The sequence below is a fragment of the Pongo pygmaeus genome, chromosome 1 (genome assembly GCF_028885625.2).
Source record: "Pongo pygmaeus isolate AG05252 chromosome 1, NHGRI_mPonPyg2-v2.0_pri, whole genome shotgun sequence".
NCBI lineage: Eukaryota > Metazoa > Chordata > Mammalia > Primates > Hominidae > Pongo > Pongo pygmaeus.
Window position 1 is genome coordinate 43,935,309 of NC_072373.2, and position 14,174 is coordinate 43,949,482.

At 53.8% G+C, this 14,174-nt stretch overlaps 1 protein-coding gene across 5 annotated transcripts in view; it reads right to left on the reverse strand.

Annotated features, from left to right (window-relative positions):
- The window catches only part of CDK18 (cyclin dependent kinase 18), a 28,769-nt gene that overhangs the window by 13,393 nt on the left and 1,202 nt on the right, over positions 1 to 14,174 (reverse strand). The gene's annotated exons all lie outside the window — the stretch shown is intronic.

Sequence of the window (14,174 nt, forward strand, 5' to 3'; positions counted from 1 at the left end):
GAGGGAGACCAGCCACACCCCTTTCTAAAAACAGGGCTTCCCCATAAAACCGTCCTGCAGTCTGGGATTTATGGGATGGCATGTTGGATCTGCGGCTCAGGAGTCTACAAGTAGCAACCATAAATCTCACACCCTTCCTCTTGCTTGTAGGGTGAGGGGAGGGGAGCTCATTAAAAGCCTCCGGGAAGGAGGACCCCCATTTCTGCAAGACAAAGGAGATTCAGCCCTGAGTCACACCTGCTCTCCCCAAGGTTCAGTGAGGAGCAAGGAGCCACCAGCCTGTGCCTGGGGTGGGGAGGACAGTGGGGCTGGGAGCTGGAGGAAGGGTGAGGCCAGAGGCAGCTGACTGGAGCAGGAATGTGGGGCCAAGCAGTGCAGGCGATGGGGACCAGCTGTTCTCCACCCACAGGAGAGGAGCCTGAGAGGAAGTGGCTGTCACAGTAGCAGGAGGGATGGAGGTCAGATGTAGGATGGACTTCCTGATGGAAGGATGGAGGTCAGATGTAGGATGGACTTCCTGATGGAAGGATGGAGGTCAGATGTAGGATGGACTTCCTGATGGTGACAGGGGAGCAGGCGGTGGGGGTGGTGACCACAGCAGAGTGGATGTCTCTCTCTGCTGGGGACAATCAGGGCATTGAACCCAGCAGGGTCTTGGGTGTGACAGGGCAGACTGGGCAGTGAATGGTCTGTTGTTCCCTAGGTCAAGACACAAGATGCCTCTGTCATTTTTCCCTTGGGAGAGTCAGCTCCTCAGATTTGGGGGTCGAGGGGGAAGGGAGACAGGAAAAAGGCCTGTCACCTTAGTGCTGTCTGCCCCTCACCCCCAAGTGGGGACAGAAGGGCTCAGTATGACAAGCCTGAGGCCAGCCCAGGGCCAGGCACAGCACAGCCTTTGTCCCCAGACCAAGGAGCCATCTGGGGCTGTCCCCGTGCAACTGGTGCCAGGGGAAGAGGGCGATGGGTGTCCAGGGATGGATGCCGGCCCGGCAGTGGGGGGTGGAGGAAGTTGAAGGAGCAGAGTCCCACTGAGGAGCTGCAGGGTGGGCAGGCAGACCCCAGCCAGCCTCCCCTCCCACTTCCCTGCCCAGGTAAGTCATAAAGCTCTCAGCCCGCTCCAGTTGCTTCCTCCCAGGGACACAGCAGCCGGCCCAGAACTTCCTGCTGGTGCCAGAGCCACAGGTGGCACAGAAGGAGGAAGGAGGAGCCAGGCTGGGAGGAAAGCCAGCACTTGCCTTTCCAGTGAGCAGGGCTGGCCTCCCAGAATGTTAGCAGGGGAAGACGCTCACACACCCTCCATGCCCATCCCTTGCCCAGTGAAGATGCTGAGCCTCCAAGAGGGGAAATGACTTGCTCAGAATCACGCAGCAGTTTCCTGGTTGTTGCCAAGTGCACAAACGTGACCATATTGCTCCTTTCTTCTCCTACCTGGAGCCCTCCCTGCCCTTACCCCTTCCCTGTGACCTAGGCTTGACTGTTTTCTCCTGCTCTGAACTGCATGCCAAACAAACCCAGTTGCAAACTCTGGTGCTACCACTAGCAGGCTGTGGAATCGCAATGACGTGATAAAGCCCCTCTCACCCCTGGCTCCATTCATTCATTCAACAATTATTGAACACCTGCTGCATGCCAAGCACTGTTGCAGACCCTGAGAATCCACAGATGAATGAAACAGACATTAATTCCTTTCCTAATACCTTCTAACAGGGGCAGAGGGGTGCGGACAATAAACAGAATGAATACACAGTATGATGGATAGTGACAAGTGCAATGATGGGAATTCATGCAGGAAAGAGGGAAGTGTGGGAAGTGCAGTTGCAAGTTTAAGTAGGGTGGTCAGGAAGGCCTCCCCAAGAAGCAGGTGACATCTCAGGAGAAATCCAGAGTAGGTGTAAAGTGAGGGGGTCAGTCATGCAGGGTCTGGGAGAAGCAGGTCAACAAGCGAACAGCAGGGGCAAAGGTCTTGAGGCAGAAGTGAGTCTGGTTCACTGCGGGACGATGATGTGGCTGGAGAAGATGCTGGATGGGAGTGCGGAGCAGCTGTGTTGGGCCTCTAGGGGTAAGGAGGGTTTGAACAGATGAGTGACATGATCACACTGAGGCTTTAACATGCTGCTGTGTTGAGAACAGACAAGGGGAGCAAGGGGAGAGCATGGAGCCCAGGCAGGAGGCTGCTGCTGAGGCCCAGGGGAGAGAGCTCGATGGTGGCTGGGACCAGCGGGGGGCAGTGGAGGTGGTGAGAAGTGGCTGGATTTGGGCTATATTTTGAAGGTGGAGCCAAAGAGCTCTGCAGATGGATTGTATGTTGTGGGTGAGAAAAGAGTCAAGCATGACTCTGCAGCAGGGTTTTGGCCAAGCAGCCGGAGTGGAGGGATGGAATAGTCACTGGAGGAGACAAGGCATTCTGGGAGTAGTGGTTTCAGTGGGAAGACCAGGAGTTGAACATTGGGCAGGTGACATTTTCAATGTACAGTGGTATCTGAGCGGACATGCTGGGTGAGCCAACACAACACACCACTGGCACAGGGAAGATGTCCAGCAAAGCTTGGCTCTCCTCTCTCAAGCTACTGCCCAGACAAAAAGAGTCCTCATGTAAACTTCATCAAACATCCCTGCAGACTTCCTTATCGCAAGGTGCTTTCGGATCCCGGGATGGAAGAGGGCCGGGAGACAGGGAGCAGGATCATCTCTTGGCAGATGTGAGGGGGAGAAGGGCCAGGGAGGCAGGGTCCCCCCTACTTAGACAACTGCAGGGCCACGCAGGGCCACGCAGGGTGTCCGTGCAAGACAGGGAACCCTGGCTCCTGGCAGACAAGCCCCATCTTCTATCTTAGGAGGAAAGAAAGCTCCACAGAGCAAGCCAGGCCAGCCCCAGGGCCCCAGTGTCCATACAGGGCAGATTTCCAGCCCACTGACTGCTGGGACAACCTGTGCCAGGCCCCAGACCTAATACCTGCCCTGGGGCTGGACCCCTGAGAGACCACCTGGAGACCATGGAGGTGGAGAAGGAGGTTGACAGAGCATCCCAGGAATCTGGGATGCTGTAGACTGGAGGGCGGGAAAGTCAGCTTCGCTTCTCAAGCTCCTGGGGCCAGGACTGGAGTCTTCTCTCAGCAAACCCCTTCAAGAAGCTTCTTTGCCTTCCTCTTGAACAAAGCCCCGATTCCCCAGCCTGCACCCAAAGGCCCTTCAAGATCTGGGGCCCCTTCGTCTCTGGCTTTGCCCCTCTCCACTGCCCCTGCGTGCTGTACAAGTCTCTGGGGCCTTCAGGAGCTTCCTGGAACTCACCCCCCACCCCCAGGACCACCAGGTGCCCCTCCTTCAATGGGGCGTGACTTTTCATCTGTCTCCCTCACCTGGAGCACGTTGGTCTCTATGCCTGGTGCTGGTGGCATACAGCAGGCATGTGTCTGCTTTACAGGCACATGTGGAGCACCTGCTGTGTTCCAGGCACATGTTAGATGCATCCCCAAGTCCCCCTTTTTGTTTTGTTTGCTTTTCTTTTCAATCTTTGTCTCTGTGGGCCCAGGGGCAGGGGTTGGGGGATGTAACTTGTGGCTGCCCACTTTCTGAAGCCCAGAGGGTCTGCCCCTCAGTCACGAAGGCTGACCACCAGCCAGAATCCCTATGACACCCTGTCTCCCAGTCCGCCCCTGCCTCGGTCACTCAGCCACTTTGGCCCTTGGGTGAATTTCAAAGAACTAGAGGCCATGGCTGACCAAGTTTGCAGACGTCATGAGCTAGGACCTCAGAGACATTCCCTCCTCCCAGGGAGAATTATGCCTGCTGGGAGCCTGCAGATACCATCTCTTCCTTCATCCTCCAGCTGACCCTGTTCTGCACAGCTGGAGGCCTTAGTTTCCAGGAGCCTAGGACAAACCTCAGGGGAAGCCAGTCACCCTTTAGCTGCCTGGAGCTGTGGCGGTGTCAGCAGCAGAAGCCTTGGGGCCTCCTCACAACCTTGCCCTGCTCCAGCCTGGATGAGAGAGGCTGCAGGCCTGAAACCTTCAGAGTGGCCAGGAATGAGGATAGCCAGGCCTGCAGTCACCCTGCCAACAAACAGATGCTCTGGACAGTCCCGGAGCTCCAAGAGGATTCCCACAGCCTCTGTTTGGAATGCAGGAAGTAGGCGGGGAAGGCCTTCCAGGAGCAATTTGGGCAAACCTGTTGGATGTCTGCTCAGGAGGCAAACTGGGGATCAGGGTCGCCCTTGCTCCAGACAAATGCGCCATCGTCTCCTAGAGTCTCACTCCAACAAGAAATGTCCTGCAGTGAGGAACACACGTTGTCTAGCCCTGCTCTCCAAAATTCTCTGCAGTTTGGTGTCATGGAAGAAACCCCACTTAGTAGCTGTGACCTGAGAAAACACCCCATGCCTCAGTTTCCTTGCTGCTAATTGAGAATAATACTTGGCCTCCAATCCAACTGCCATCAGCGTCCTAGACTTAACTTTCTCAGCTGCTTTCTGATGATGTCGCTTGCCCATTTAAAATCTTTCAAAGTGGCTGGGCGCAGTGGCTCACGTCTGTAATCCCAGCACTTTGGGAGGTCAAGGTGGGTGGATCACCTGAGGTCGGGAGTTCAAGACCAGACTGGCCAATATGGTAAAACCCTGTCTCTACTAAAAATACAAAAATCAGCTGGGCACGGTGGCACACACCTGTAATCCCAGCTACTTGGGAGGCTGAGGCAGGAGTATCGCTTGAACCTAGGAGGCGGAGTTTGCGGTGAGCCGAGATGGCGCCACTGCACTCCAGCCTGGGTGTTGCAGTGGGACTCCATCTCAAAAAAAAAAAAAAAAAAGTCCTTCAAAGCTAACACTGCCTTCAGGAAAAAGTCCAAATTCCAGGGCCTGGCAGACCAGGCTTTTGGATCCCTGTCTTCTTGAGCCTCAGCTCTCACCCCTCCCCAGAAGGTCTGGTTTTATCAAATGTACCTGGCATTCCCAGAGCAAACTCCACTCACACCCCACGGCTTTGCAATCATTTGGCCTGGGATGCCCTTCCTCAATTTTCCCCTCGGTAAAACCACTCCCAAACTCAACTCACGGGTCACTTCCCCTGGGAGACTGTGCATGACCACACCTCCTTCCTCTAGGTAGAATGAGATGCTTCCTCCTTGTCCCTTCCAGAGCAGCCAGCACACACTCATAACTAGACTGTGAGATCCTTCAGGACAAGAATGGGGCCTTAAGATTTTTGTTTCCCTGGTGCCTTACACAGAGTAAGGAGCCCACCAGGTACTCAGCATTTGTGGAACGAATGAACAAGTGACTGAATGAGGCCATCGAGTCACTGTTTCATGATAACTTGTTTAAGCCTCTTTCCTCTACAGACATAGAAACATTAGATCCCTCAAAGACAAAGACCGTATCTTAGTCACCTTTAAGATCCAGGACACACTGCCACGTGCAATAAATGTTGGTGCCTTTCCTTCCACTTTCAGGCAGGCCAGGGACCTGTTTCTAGGTGTATCTTCTCATTAGGTCAGCTCCTGTCCTAGTTAGACTTGAGCATGACTGGGGTGGGCCTGGCCCTGTCCTCTTTCTGGGCACACTAGAGTAAGCCTAGGCTGTCCAGTCACCCAGCCCCAGACTCCCCTGGGCATGCCTCCTCCTCAGTTCTCTTGGGTCTCACAGGGAACAGGAATACAGGGATTGGTACCCAAGAAGGTGGACGGGGAACTAGGGAGAAACCAACAATGTGCTACTCATCCTGCCATGGGGATCTCTCCATCTCCTCTAGCCCAAAACTCCACTGTCCCCAGCCAGGTGATGGTCCCTCTTCTGTGCTTCCACAGCTTTCTGACATCCCAAGGCAGGGCACTTGGCTCCCTATCCTGTAACTGTTTACTTGTCATTTCCCTAGTTTGCCTGTGAGCTTTTTAAGGGCAAGCACTGTGGCGTGACTCGTCATTGCACCCCCAGAGCCTGACCCAAGGCCTAAGACAAAGTGAGCCCTCAAATGACCAGCAAATGATATATGAAAGCTGGACTCGAGGCCTCAGCTGAAACCTGACCCTCTTCCTCTAGCCAGCATGTGGCCCAACAGCAGTGGGAGATGGGCTGGGGCAGTGGGGGGCAGTGTCCTGCCCAGCAATTACTCCCCCAGTGAGGTCTGTGGAGGTTTATGGGCTAGAGGCACCATCCTACAGTGAGGAGTGGACTGGAATGAGAAAAACCCGGAGGAATGAGAAGTTCCTCCTGCAACACGCATTGAGCTGGGGCCTCCAGGGCTGTGGGGAAGGGGTTCAGAGGGGCCTGTGGCCCTCTTCCTGCTCTATCACTCAGGGAAGATTCTCAGAGCCTTTCAGGGCAGGTGCACTACTCAGGCTCAGATGTTGGCCTTGACCCCTACAGATGACCCTTTCTGACCCCACACGACCTCCCATCTAGCCCCTCTGTGTGGCTCCACTTCAGTCCTACTGATGTCCACCCTGCTGCTCTCTGGCTTCCTGAGGCTCAAGGAATAGAGGTGCATATTGCATCTTCTGGTATTTTCCTTTTGACCCTTTTTGGGGGCCCAGCTAAAGCTGGTATGCACTCTCTGAGGAGGCTCAGGATGTCCAAGTGATGAGATGGGACAAGGAGCCCTTCTGTTAGTTCTGGTCCTGGGCGTACAGAACATCCCAGATCAGAGACCAGAGCAAGGGGCAAGGCCAGGATAGGCCTGGCCTCCATCTCCCACATCCTCCTGCCTCCAGCGAAAGCCCACCTTATTCTCCCAGCCAGAGGAGCCCTCTCTGCTCCTTTTATCAGCCCTCTTTAAAGACCCTCAAGGAAGGTCCTTCCCCAACTGTCCTGTGTTTTTGAGATCCCAAAGTCTGGAACGTTTCCTTAGGTCTTCCTTAAATCCCAGAGGAAACAGCTTGTTTCCTCTCCACTTGCTCTGGCACAGAAACTGGCGCCTACCATCTTTTATACAATAAATTGGAGAAGAAATGAAGAGTGTCAAGTTCACCTACCCAGTAGCCTTCTCTCAGCCAGATATCCCGTGTCCAGCTCTCCTGCTGGCCTGTCATGGGACCTTCAGTCCTGTCTCTGGGTTTCTCTCCATGCCCAACTTTGGCAACAGAACTGCAGGGGCCTTTGAGCCTGGCATCCCTGGGGACCTCTCAGTCTCATGAGGAGGGAGGGAATGGGGAGGATTTCCCAGCATCTCTAAACCATATTCCTATTTATACTCCACCCCCACTAGCTGGCCCACGCTGCCCAGTGCCCACATTCTGACAAGAACCCCCGGCTGGTCGTCTCCAACCTTCCTCGTTCCAATCTGAGAGACTAGCTTAAAAAAAGCAGCTTCATGTCACCACCAAGAACTCCACTGGGCTCCTCTGACCAGCTCCCAGCTTCTGGTCACTTGGATTGCCCCGCCTCTCCCTCCCCACACTCCGCATGGCCTCCCTCCCACCAGGCTGGGCCCAGGAGGCCTCCTTGGCCTGCGTGGCCTCCCGTAGGCCTCTGAACATCTCATAGTTGTTCAAATGTTCTCTAAATGTCTTTTATCAGTGTCACTCACTCACGAGGGTTCAGCCTCCTCAAAGTCACTCACTCATTTCACAAGCACCTGCTCAGCGCCAGGCACTGTCCTGGGCCCTGGGCCTCAGATTCCACTCCCTTGGCTGCCTGGGTCTCCTCCTGCTTCTTCCTTCCTCCTAGGTCTGGTGGACTTACTTCCTCTACCTGTCCCTTGAATGTCAACACTCCCACAATTCTCTCTTTGGCCCTTTGCTCTTCCTCTCTGGGCATGCTTCCTGGGTGATCTCATCCCTTCCCAAAGTGGAAACAACCACCCGCGTGCTGATGACTCCAGATCTGTAGCCCTGGCCCCACCAAGCCCCTCAGCTCCAGATGCTTGGGTGCAGCTGCCTTCTGGGCACCCTGCCTGGGTGTCCCCCAAGGGTTCAGTTTGAGGTGTGTGTGTGTATGTATTTTCTTTTGGAGACGGAGTCACCCAGGCTGGAGTGCAAAAAAGTGGCGTGATCTTGGCTCACTGCAACTTCTGCCTCCCGGGTTCAAGCAATTCTCCTGCCTCAGCCTCTCAAGCAGCTGGGACTACAAGTGCACAAACCACACCCAGCTAATTTTTTGTATTTTAGTAGAGACGGGGTTTCATCATGTTACCCAGGCTGGTCTCGAACTCCTGAGCTCAGGTAATCCGCCTGCCTCGGCCTCCCAAAGTGCTAGGATTATAGGTGTGAGCCACCGCACCTGGCCGAGGTGTGTTTTTAAGTGAAGAGGACAGATGTGTACAGTTTGTAAAAGCTGTACATATGCAGGATATACACATGTGTCACAGGCATGCACATATAAACACAGCACACTGTTAGATAACCCAGAAGTCGGTAAGTCAAAACACCAGCAGTAGTTATTCCTGGGTGGTAGAATTATGGGTGATTTTCATGTCTTCTTTTTGCTTATCTGCATCTTCTAATATTTCCATAATGAACATTTAATGCTTACATAAGAAGAAAAGAGCAACACTTCTTTTTAAATGAAAAGAAAGTACTTTTAGACTGAGATCCTGGAGCAGTTTAGTGCAAGGCCTGGAGAGAACTATGATTATCTTGAGCAGGGGTCAGCAAACCTTTTCTGTAAGAGGCCAGACAGCCACTATTTTAGGCTTTGCGGGCCATCATCTCTGTTGCAACTCTGCCTTTGCAGCACAAAAGCACCCACAGGCAAGATGTAAATGAATGAGTTTGGCCTCGCACCAGTAAAACTTTACTATGAACACTAACATTTGAATTTTATAAAATTTTACAAAACTTTATTTTCTTCTTTTGACTTTTTACTGACCACTTAAAAATGTAAAAATCATTCTTAGCTCATGGGCCATACAAAAACAGTTGGGACTTGGCCAAGAGCCATGGTTTGCCAACCCCTGGCCTTGAGCATCCAGTGCCTATGTAGTGTTTGAATCCAGCATCCATTTCTTTGTGAGGTACTTGTTCTCCTCCTAATTGACAGGGCTGAGGCATTCCAGGATTTCCTTGCCCATCTGAGCATGGCAGGGACCAGGTACCCAGATGTCAGCTGGGGGAAGCCCCTGGCTCTACAGTTTGGAGGAACAGGAGGCTGAGCCCCTCTTGGGACCCCAGCACACAGCTCGCCTTGTTAGCAGGACTGGCAAAAGTCGGAGCCTCAGACCAGCAGCCTCGGAGGGGGCTTTGGAAATCCCCTGGTCTGCGCCCTCATGTTTCAGGCAAAGAAGGCAAGACTCAGAAAGGTGAGCCATCTGCCCGAGGCCACTGAGGTTGACAAGGCAGAGCTGGGACCACACTGTGGGCTTCTGACTTTGTGCAGGGTTGGAAGGGACTGCATGGGTCTGTGTAGAGATGGCACTCCCTTTATTGGTCACCACAGCCAAGAAAGTCGCAGCCTCCCCAAGGGCCACCTTCCTTGGGGAAGGAGCCATGCTAGGTTCGGCACCCACACAGAACATGGCACCCAGCCCAGCCACAGCAGGGGATGTTGCCAGCTGGGCTCCATGGCAGGATCAGGGAGGGGCTCTGTGACCCCTTTCCTAGGCTCATCCCATCTTGTAGGCAGAGTTGGGAGCCAGTGCTGCTTCTGTCAAGAGTGATGCCCTCTAGCATAACACCTACCGCCCACCTGCTTCCAGGCAGTGGGTCCCGCCAGGATGTGGGAAGGACAGCCCTGTCCCCTCCTGGGCTGGTCACCCCGCAGTCCGGGGTGCTGGGTGGCTGGGGCCAGAGAAGAGAAGAAGGTCTGGTTCCTGAGGAGACTCCCCAGGCAGAAAAGGGCAGGCTTCTTTAGGGAAGCAAGGTGTGAGGGCAGTAATCATTCTGGAGCTCTGAATTTCCCTCAATAATGATAAGATGGGGAACAGTGTTCAGAGTGAGGGAGGGTAGAAATTTTTTTTTTTTTTTTTGAGACAAAGTCTTGCTCTGTCACCCAGTCTGGAGTGCAGTGGTACAATCTTGGCTCACTGCAACCTCCGCCTCCCTGGTTCAACCGATTCTCGTGCTTCAGCCTCTGGAGTAGCTGGGATTACAGGCGCCTGCCACCATGCCTGGCTAATTTTTGTATTTTTAGTAGAGACGGGGTTTCACCATGTTGGCCAGGCTGGTCTTGAACTCCTGACCTCAGGTGATCCACCTACCTCGGCCTCCCAAAGTTCTGGGATTACAGGTGTGAGCCTCCGTGCCTGGCCAGAAACATTTTAAGAATAGAGTTCTCTTCCCAATTTGGGGGCTGAGCCCTGATGTTTGCAGGGACCCTGATTTCAGAAAAAAATATCACCTGGGGCCAAAGGCACTGAGAACTACCAAATGTAGCCCATTAACTCTGCCACCGCCCCTTGATAATGACATCAGGTAAAGCAAAGAGCTACTGGGTGGACATTATCTCACTGGAGTCCTCACAATCACATGAGATAATAGTATTATCCTCCCATTTTATAAATGAGGAAACTGAAACCTGGGTGAGCAAATTACTTAACCTAAGGCAACCAGTTACTGAGTGGAGGAGGCAGAATCTGAACTGACCTCAAAGTCCATAAACTGCCTCCACCCATGGTGGACAGGAGACATACACTCAACATATAAATAATGATGAGTGCACCAACCAGCCATTATTGGGTCATCTTGTCTATCCCGACTCCACCATTTCTAGGGAAGACTTTTATTTAATGGTGGGGGTAGGGAGGCTCAGAGGGTGGGATCATTATCAAGAGTTCCAGGAAAGAGGATCTCATCATAGTCCTTTCAAAAGTTCTGGCCCATGTCTCCCAGAGCAAGGTGTCCAGTCTCTTCAGGATTACTCATGCTGTCAGGGAGCTTTGCTTCAAGACCCGTTTTTTTGTTTGTTATGTTTTGTTTTGTTTTGTTTTTTGCCCAGGCTGGAGTGCAATGGTGTGACCTCGGCTCACTGCAACCTCCACCTCCTGGGTTTAAGCGATCCTCCTACCTCAGCCTCCCGAGGAGCTGGGATTACAGGCACATGCCACCATGCCCAGTTAATTTTTGTATTTTTAGGAGAAACAGGGTTTCATCATGTTGGCCAGGCTGGTCTCGAACTCCTGGCCTCAAGTGATCCACCCACCTTGGCCTCCCAAAGTGCTGGGATTACAGGCATGAGCCACCACACCCGGCCTAAGACCCTTTTCAATTTTTTTTTTTTTTTGACAAGTTCTTGTTCTGTTGCCCAGGCTGGAGTGCAGTGATGCAATCATAGATCACTGCAGCCTCAACCTCCTAGGCTCAAGCGATCCTCCCCTCTCAGCCTCCCGAGTAGCTGGGACTACAGGCGCGTGCCACCACACCTGGCTAATTTTTGTATTTTTTTTTTAGAGACGGGGTCTTGCCATGTTGCCCAGTCTGGTTTCGACCTCCTGGGCTCAAGCAATCCGCCCACCTCCCTTTTCAGTTTAAAACCAAACCTCACACTTGCCTCACTACCCCTCCTCCTCTGCAGATGTAGCTGTGGAGATTCTAGGAGCAGATGGGCTCTCTTTCAGACAGGAGGTCTGGCGGAGATGCGCCCACGGCTTTTCCTCTTCCAGACTTGCTGCTGAACCACTGGCCAGCTCCAGCCAGGCCCAGCTACCAGCTCTGGGTCCCAGACCCTTGGCCTGAGCTGTTGTGAGCCCAGCCTGTGTGTACATGTGCATGCGGGTGTGTGTGTGTAAGCAGCTGTGGGAGCCAGGACAAGATTAACCTTGGTCTGCTCCCACCCCCTGGATGTGGGAAAGTGCCCACTCAGCAGGGAATGCCTGGAGGGCAAAGGTGAAAAGTCCAGGGAAGGGGACGTAAGGGGTTATGGTGGGACACAGGGCCGGGAAGAGAAATGTGACTTATTGCCAAAGGTGGGCTAATCAGGTGGGCCTGGAACCAGGCCAGCCACTCACTCTGAACAACAGAGCAGAACAGGGACTGCAATTAATTAAGTACCAGGGGAGGGTCCTCCTACCTCAAGGAAAGAAGGCGCTGCCAGAGGCCCCTCAGAGCAGGAGGCTGCTGCCTCTCCAGCTCCCAGTGCCTGCCTCATTCATAACTGCTAGAAGGTAGGGCCCTCACAGCACAGATTCCTGGCCCCTCCTGGAAGATTTCCATCCAACCCATTCCCCTACCACCACCACCATTCTCTTACACAGCACTCTCCTCCCTAACCTGGAAGAGCAGTAAAGATTCTGTCTAACTAAGGGCTTGGCCTGATGGGGCTGGGAAAATCTACCTTAGTCTCTAGACCAGCCCTGGTGCAATCACCAGGAAATTCCCTTTCCAAACAAGCACCACCAACCCCTATAGCTACCAGTTATTTAGTCTCTGCTACATGCCAGGCACTATGCGTTCTTTCTTTCTTTTTTTTTTTTTTTGAGACAGAGTCTCGCTCTGTCACCCAGGCTGGAGTGCAGTGGCACAATCTCGGCTCACTGCAACCTCTGCCTCCTGGGTTCATGTCATTCTCCTGCCTCAGCCTCCTGAGTAGCTACAGGCACCCGCCACCATGCCCAGCTAATTTTGTGCATTTTTTTTTTTTAGTAGAGACGGGGTTTCACCATGTTAGCCAGGATGGTCTCGATCTCCTGACCTCGTGATCCATCCACCTTGGCCTCCCAAAGTGCTGGGATTACAGGCGTGAGCCACCACACCTGGCCTAAATCTTACAACAGCCCTCTATTATGATCCTCATTTTACAGATGAGGGAACGGATGCTGGGAGAAGTTCACGAGTGTGCTAGTGAGGGGAAGGTCACATAGCTACTATATGCTGGAGCTGGATTCCACCAAGGCCAGAAGTTTGCCCTCCCCTTTAGGTCTCAAGCTCAGTTAGAGAAGAACAGAAGGAATCAGAGGACAGGTAGATGGAGATGCTGGACAAAAGTCCCAACAGGGTGATCCCAGAAAGTAGAGGCTTGGTTAGGGTAGGAACCGGGAAGAGTCAAGCCGGGCTCTGCCCCACAGTGTAGGACGCATTCCCCTGAGTGCAGGACAGCCCAAGTAGGCAGAGGACAGAGTCCGGGTCTGTAGAGGAAGCAAATGCACCCTGAAAGGCAGCTCCATGTCCTCTAGACCTGAGTGGGGGTTTGCAGGGCTGGTAGCCTGATCCCACGAAATCTCAGACCAAGAACCTATTTGCTCCTCAGATCTGGTGCCCTCTCTCCAGTGCCCTGTGGAGAAGCCTGGCTCTGCCTAGTGCAGGACAGACAGATGGGAGCCTCAATACTTGGAGCACCACCCCCACTCTTCATTCTCCTGAGGACTGACGCAGACCAGAGAACTCCAGAGTGGGCCGGAACCTCCTCAAAATGGGGCAGGGGTTGAGAGCAGGGGCTTGGGGTCAGACGGAAGTGGGCTGGATCCCACCTCTGTGTGACCTTGGAAAAGTTGGTCTCTCAGAGACTCAGTTTCTTCACCTGTAAAATGGGGATGATAACAATACCTACTTCATAAAGTTGTGACGCACTGCTTGGCACACAGTAGATATTCAACAAATGGTGGCCACTAAGCCTTGTCTACTCTGCCTCTGGCACCCCCGATAAGTTTGGGAAGAACTTCTTCTGGCACACGGAGAGCTTCTTCCACTCTCCTGGCAGGGTATGGGGAGAGTCCTGGGGACCCAGTGGGGAGAGTCCTGGGAACCCAACGGTCAGGTACACCCCAGATTAAGGGTGGGGGAGGTCCACCCCACAGCCTCCTCAGCTGCACAAGAGGTGGCTGGGAAAGGGTAACCCGAGATAGCAGCTTTGCTGTGGCAAGGTGACCCTCTCTCTGGAACGCCTTCAGGATGCAAACCCGGACCTGGAGCCAGTGTCGCCCCGTACTCCACCGACTCTCAGCACCCTCAGCACCGTTTTCTCAGGCCCCTCCCAAGGCCAGGCTAAAGGCAGGGGATCGCTGAGGACGTGCCAGTCCACCAGGCGCTCCAGGCATCCTCTCAGGCCAGTGTCCAGGAATGTGCTGCGTGCCCATGCCCGGGTGGGGAATGCCACGCGAACATGCCGAAGCTCACCGGGTGCTGACACAGGAGGGGCAAGCCGGTGGTGTTAGTGAGTCACAGGGCCCAGGCCACAGCTGGGGAACTGCTGAGGGCTGGGCTAGGGGTGGGGAGGAAGGGGAAACAGTAGCAGATAGCGCAGAAGAGGTTCCAGGGCCTCTCACTCCCACAGTGTCAATCCTCCCACCCCGACTGCCGGGAGGTGCCCAGAGAGA